Source organism: Rhinolophus sinicus, linkage group LG09, assembly GCF_036562045.2.
Source record: "Rhinolophus sinicus isolate RSC01 linkage group LG09, ASM3656204v1, whole genome shotgun sequence".
Lineage (NCBI taxonomy): Eukaryota > Metazoa > Chordata > Mammalia > Chiroptera > Rhinolophidae > Rhinolophus > Rhinolophus sinicus.
Genome location: NC_133758.1, coordinates 58149452 through 58156803, shown reverse-complemented (window position 1 = coordinate 58156803; position 7352 = coordinate 58149452).

The window sequence follows — 7352 nt, the reverse complement described above, 5'->3', positions numbered from 1 at the left end:
CTTAATTAAGAGTCAAGTTCAGGCCTTCGACTATGCCAACTGTAGTTTGGAATTATCCCACCGAAATCTTTCTCTGAGTTCAACCAGTTTCACATCAACCAAGAATTGTCATTCATCCCATGTTTCTGTAATTTGTTCACAAACATATTATGAATAATCAGTGACATTAAATTATGGTTTATGAATGTGAAATATCTTCCTTAAATATAATTTATGATAGTCTCACCCTAAAAATGAAAAAAGGAACAAGAAAGATCCAAAAGAAAGGAGCCCATCTCCCCTCTAATCAGCACTCACTGTTCTCGTGGTGATCGTAGGGGTTCTGACAGTTTCACACTTGAATTTTCAGTGAAAGTATTTCTTCCATTCATTCAGAAACATTTATTTACTGACTCATTATTATAGAAATAAAAATTCAAACTGTGCAGAAACCTGAAGAGTAGAGTCCCCCCACCCCATTTTCACAGTCAGAGGATAACCACTAACACATACCATTTTCTTTTGCATCCATCCAAACCTTTCTTACAGAGCGAGCTGTATCAGTATGATTCTTCCTGCTGCCGGCAGTTCAGATGTGCTCTCAACAAGATAAGAAAGGCAGTGTATTGGCTCAGGGAGTTGAAAAGCCTAGAGGCAAGGCTTGTTTTGTGTGAGGCTTGATAGTGGAGCTCAGGACTCTCACAAAGACCTGCTTTCTTTCCTTCTTTCTGCTTGACTTTCAATGGTGTTGTCGTCAACTGAAGGATGGTCTCATCTCATTTAGCTGCTCCTGAGACCATATGACTCTTTATTCATGTCCAGTAGGAAAGATCGAGCTTTCGTGTTTTTTTTGTTTGTTTGTTTTGTTTTTTTGGCCCAGGATTCCCAGCAGAAACCTGAGATTCACTTGGATTGGTGGACTGGCTAAGGTTGCACCACCCACCCCAAATGATGTATATGAGTATTTGTACTATGCATATATTCACTTGCTTGCTTTCCTGTTTAATATACCTGGGACATATTCAGCCCATGTAGCTCCATAACAGTCAGCTCTGGAACGTGAAGACACAAGGAGACAATGTCTGAGATAACAGTGTTAAGATAACATGGGCCAGTGGGCATTTACTGGACTGGGATCTACAGCTTCTTGTCTTGAGTTTGCTTATAAGAGGGCAACACTTCTGCACCTTGGTATAACAGGTGCAAAATGAAGGCGTTGCTGGACCCCATGATTCCAGCTCAAAGATACCATGAAGAAGCCCATGTTTTCATAAAGACATCTTTCTTTTAGAAGAGATAAATTATTTGAGGCATGGGCTAGATGGTGAGTGAGTAATAAATCATAATAAATGTGTTGTAAACTGACAGTGGTGCTAGTTTTTAGTTATTTTATTCAAATGCACAGTCTCCAGTGCCCTCCTGTTAGGAAAGGGACTCAATAGCTTTCCTCTTTAAGGACTGAAATAGTGTCAGAATACCTTGATCCTTTGGTGCCTCTTGGGTTTAATTTCTATCGTAAACTAAATGTTTTTCCATCAAGACTTCTTAACTCTGACCATAAAGTAGTTTAATTTATTTATAATCCAGAGTTTAAACTCTGAGGCTCATACAGTCCAATAAATGGATCTGTTTCTAACTGCTTGGGAAATAAGGCATGTACAATTCTAGAACACCTTTTCACTGCAATCTCTCCCTTGCTATCCATTTTAGGGTTATAAGTGCCCAATTGCAAAAGATCTGTGGAAATGGCTCTTCTCTTGGGAAGAGAAGAGAAGCAGTTCAATGAGTTTCAGGAGGAAAAGAGTAGCCCCAGATAGGTGGTAACAAAAAAAAAACCAAGAAGGCGGAAGAAGTATTAGTTTGAGGGCCACTTCCTTAAAAATACCTAGCTTAAACAGCTGGGAATTGGTTTGAAAGGAAGCTCATGCTCATTAAGGATGAGTTAAGAAAAAAAAAAAAAAAAGGATATAAGGAGCAGCAGATGAGCAGCAAATGGATGCCATAATTTAGCAGGGCCTTGATTTGTCAAATGGATCTATTACATTACCGATTCTGTAGGACACTCCCTGAAATGCGTATGGGATAGTGGAAGGAACATGGGTTTTGGAGCCAGAAGGCTATAGGTTCAAGACTTGTTTTTGCAATTTTATAACCTTATTACCTTCTGCAAATAACTTAACCTAATTTAACTGAGGCTCAGAGAGGTCAAGCAAGTTGTCCCAGGTCACACAGCTAGAGAGGATACTGGAGAGGTGTGACTGGGACTCTGATTTGTCTCACCTTCAAGCCCACAGTCTTCACATAGAGTGCTTGGCTAAACCTGCCTGGGAAAGTACATTGACATTCTACGCCTGTAATAATATCAGAACAACTGGAGTTTATTTGGTGACAACTATAATATATAGCTCTAGACTCAAGTGTTTGTATTAACTTCTGCAAATTTACTTCCAACTCTATGTAAAACCACCAAGCCTGAATTAGTGTACAGTTTAGGATGACATAATAAGAAGAAACTTCATTTTGTGAGCATAAATCTGTGTGTGTGTATATATATAGTCGGACAATTAAATTCGCAAAATCATCCTAGAAAAAGTGCTACATAGCTCATTGCTGAATATCACTACAGTCCCCTTTGAAGCACTCCCCTTGGGAAGCTATGCACCAATGCCAGCACCTAGTTCACCCTTCAAAGCAATTTTGGAACTCTTTTTCTGGAATGTCCATCAGAGTTGTCATCGTATTACACTTGATGTCCTGAATGTCATCAAAATGGCTTCCTTTCAATATTTCCTTTATCTTTGGTAAAGAAAGAAGTCACTGGGGGCCAGATCAGGTGAACAGAGAGGGTGTTCCAATACAGTTATCTGTTTACTGCCTAAAATCTCCCTCACAGACAGTGCCATCTGAGCTGGTGCATTGTCATGATGCAAGAGCCATGAATTGGTGAAAATTTCAGGTCATCTAAACTTTTTCACGCGGCCTTTTCAGCATTTCCAAATAGTAAACTTGGTTAACTGTTTGTCCAGTCAGTACAAATTCATAATGAATAATTCCTCTGATATAAAAAAAGTTAGCAACATCATTGCAACAAGTTTGCAAACTTAATTTTCTGACCTTCATATATATATATTTTGTTTAAACAAATCCAAATTAAAATTTTTTGTTAACTGCAGCCAATAGTGTCTAACTATTCAGTTAGACACTAACTGATATCAGTTAGACACTATTGGCTGCAGTTAACAAAAAATTTTAATTTGGATTTGTTTAAACAAAAAAGAAATCTGAGCATACTCAAGTAAACTGGCTGTTTAGATTTATGGCTGACTCCAGATTAAGACTGACCCAGGGGTTCCAGTTTCATGTGTTGATTTCAATCCACATCTAAAGGAAGAAAGAATGCCTGATTTAGAATGTCTTTCCCTTAAGTCCACAGCAAACCTCCCCTTGTGCCTATGGGTCTGGCTCTATCATAGCCAGGGGAAATGAGGCAGTTCACTGCACCCCAACAGGGAGAAGATAGAAGAGGAGGGAACTGACTTGTGACATGGCCCTTCCTGACCCATTGCTGTGGCCCGGGAAGGTCATGCACTGATCGGCTCAGGCAAAGGCGACAGGATCAGCCGATGTCACCTCCCAGTGTCAGCCTTTCCTGTGGTACACAGGCTGGATCTGGAGGGGAGGCTTCCAAAAGAAGATCAGGCACTGCAAGGCCGGGATGAGAAAGGTCTGTGTCCCCCCCAACTGAGGAATTTCACTGGAAGCTAAGTGTCTATGGAGAAGGCCTAAAATGCTCTCTGTTTCAAGCCACTGGGTGAATAGTCAATGTGTCATTTTTGTGAACTACAAAAAAACCGAAATTAAAGGAGAAACCTTGAGGAGGTTTTAGAAAATATTTTCAAATGAATCCAATCATTATATCATATAATCATTCATTATATCTTGTGTGATTGTGCTGGTCACTGGGGACACAGCGATATGGTCCTTGCCCTCCAGGAGCCAACACTCAAGTCATCAGGATCCTTGCTTCTACAAGCTACATGGGAGACAGTAGCACTTCTTCCTGCATGGGCAGTTCCTCCTTCTGTCCCTTTGTTTATGGGAGGCTCTGAGCTACAGCGAACCCTTAGGACCCAGTTGCCTGGGTGCTAAGTTACCTATCACTTACCAGCTCTGTGACTCTAGGCAAGTTACACTTTAACCTCTCTGTTGCTTGTTTCTCTTGATACGTATGAGGTATGATCAAACAATACGGTGAATGTTTAAATAAAAAAAATTTATTACAGTAAAAGACACGTTGCCAATAATCCCCCTGAAAATACCCCCCTCACTTCGAATACACTTATCCCATCATTATTGCCACTTTCTGTAGCAGTTCTGGAAGTTCTCTTTCATGAGTGTCTTTAGTTGTGCTCTCATGGCTGCCTCGATGTCCTGAATCATTTGGATTTTGGGGAAGAGCTAGAAGTCGCTACGGTGCCAGATCCGGTGAACAAGGTGTACAATTAAGTTTGTGAACTCATCCTAGAAGAAGTGCTACATACCTCATTGCTGAATATCACTACAGTCACCTTCGAAGTATTCCCCTATGGGAAGCTATGCACCAGTGCCTAGCCCACCCTTCAAAGCAAGTTTGGAACTCTTTTTCTGGAATGGCTATCAGAGCTGTCATATTACCGTTGATGTCCTGAATGTCATCAAAATGTCTTTCTTTCAATATTTCCTTTATCTTTGGTAAAGAAAGAAGTTATTGGGGGCCAGATCAGGTGAACAGAGAGGGTGTTCCAATACAGTTATTTGTTTACTGGCTAAAAACTCCCTCAGAGACAGTGCCGTGTGAGCTGGTGCATTGTCATGATGCAAGAGCCATGAATTGTTGGGGAAAAGTTCAGGTTGTTTTTGTCTAACTTTTTCACGCAGACTTAACAGCTCTTCTAAATAGTAAACTTGGTTAACTGTTTGTCCAGTTGGCACAAATTCATAATGAATAATCCCTCTGATGTCAAAAAAGTTTAGCAATACTCTTCTTCGCAAACTTGTCAGACCTTGTATGAGGACACACCGTAATGTTTTTGACAGAAATTGCCACATACAAGTTACTTGTTGTAGTTGTCATTATTATTATTTTATCATCATCAATTAAATAATTCTTTATTCAGTGAGACCAAGATTTCTGTTTTTAGCATTGGTAAGAGAAATAATCACGTAGAGAGGAGTGGCTGAGCCAAATGGCTCCTGTTCCCCATAGAGTTTATTTTCTTGTTAGGTGAGGAGGTGTGTGCCTCTCTTTTTTTATTGTGATAAAATATACGTAATGTAAGATTTACCTTTTTGACCATTTTAAAGCATGAAGTTCAGTGGCTTCAGTGCACTTGCATTGTTATGCAACTCTCACCACCATCCACCTCCAAAACTTTTTTGTCTTCCCAAACTGAAACTCTGCACCTATTAAACACCAACTCCCCGTTCCTCCCTCCCCCAGCCACTGGCAAGCACCATTCTACTTTCTGTCTCTGTTAACTTGCCTATCCTTGATACCCCATATGAGTGGAATCATGTAGTATTTGTCCTTTTGCTTCTGGATTATTTCACTTAACATGTTTTCAATGTTCATCCATGCTGTAGCATGTGTCAGAATTCATTCCATTTTAAGGCAGGAGTGGATACAAACATATTCGATTATATGTACCTTTTGGCTACTGTGAATAATACTGCTATGAACATCGGTGCACAAGTTATCTGTTTGAATACCTTATTTGCATTCTTTTGGGTGTATACCCACAAGTGGAATTGCTAGGTTATATGTTTAACTTTTGGAGGAACTGCCAAACTTTTCCACAGTAGCTGTACCATTTTACATTGCCACCGGCAATGCGCAAGGGTTCCAACATCTCCACATCTTCTCCAACACTTATTTTCTATTTTTTTCAATAATAACCTTCCTAATGGGTATGAAGTGGTGTGTCTCTTTTGTATTATGCTGTCACACTCCAGTCCCCAGACACTAATTGCTCATCTTTTTCAATATTATACTTTTTATTAAATATTGAAAACTTTTATATATACTACCTTTTTGAAAATTTTTTTTGGCCTTATAAAAATGTAAAGTAGGTTGTTAAGTAATTCTTTTATTTTCCAGCTTTATTGACGTGTAATTGATGTACAACATTGCATAAGTTTAAGTGCAAAATGTGTTGATTTAATATACTTATATATTGCAAAGTGATTACCTCCATAGCATTAGCTAACACCTCTATCCCATCACATAATTTCCATTTCCTTTTTTTTTTTTTTTTTTTTTTTTTTTATTAAATTTATTGAGGTGACAGTTGTTAGTAAAATTACATAGATTTCAGGTGTACAATTCTGTATTACATCATCTATAAATCCCGTTGTGTGTTCATCACCCAGAGTCAGTTCTCCTTCCATCACCATATATTCGATCCCCCTTACCCATATCTCCCACCCCCCACCCCCCACCCCCCACCCCCCTTACCCTCTGGCAACCACCAAACCATTGTCTGTGTCTATGAGTTTCTGTTTCTCATTTGTTTGTCTTGTTCTTTTGTTGTTTTGGTTTATATACCACATATCAGTGAAATCACATGGTTCTCTGCTTTTTCTGTCTGACTTATTTCGCTCAGCATTACACTCTCAAGATCCATCCATGTTGTCACAAATGTTCCTATATCATCTTTTCTTACTGCGAATAGTATTCCATTGTGTATATATACCACAACTTCTTCATCCATTCATCTATCGAAGGACATTTTGGTTGTTTCCATGTCTTGGCCACTGTAAACAAAGCTGCAATGAACATTGGTGCACACGTGTCTTTATCTCTAAATGTTTTCAGATTTTTGGGTAGATACCCAGGAGAGGGATTGCTGGGTCATATGGCAATTCTATTCGTAATTTTTGAGGAACCTCCACACCGCCTTCCATAACGGCTGCACCAGTCTGCATTCCCACCAACAGTGTATGAGGGTTCCTTTTTCTCCACAGCCTCTCCAACATTTGTTACTATTTGTCTTGTTGATGATGGCCATTCTGACTGGGGTGAGGTGATATCTCATTGTGGTTTTGATTTGCATTTCTCTGATGATTAGTGATGTTGAGCATTTTTTCATATGTCTATTTGCCATTTGTATGTCCTCTTTGGAGAAATGTCTCTTCAAGTCCTCTGCCCATTTTTCAATTGGGTTGTTTGTTTTTGTTGTTGAGTTGCATGAGTTCCTTGTATATTCTGGATACTAGCCCCTTATCGGAGGCACTGTTTGCAAAAATCTTCTCCCATTCAGTTGGTGGCCTCTTTATTTTGTCAATGGTTTCTTTTGCTGTGCAGAAGCTTTTAAGTTTCATATAGTCCCATTTGT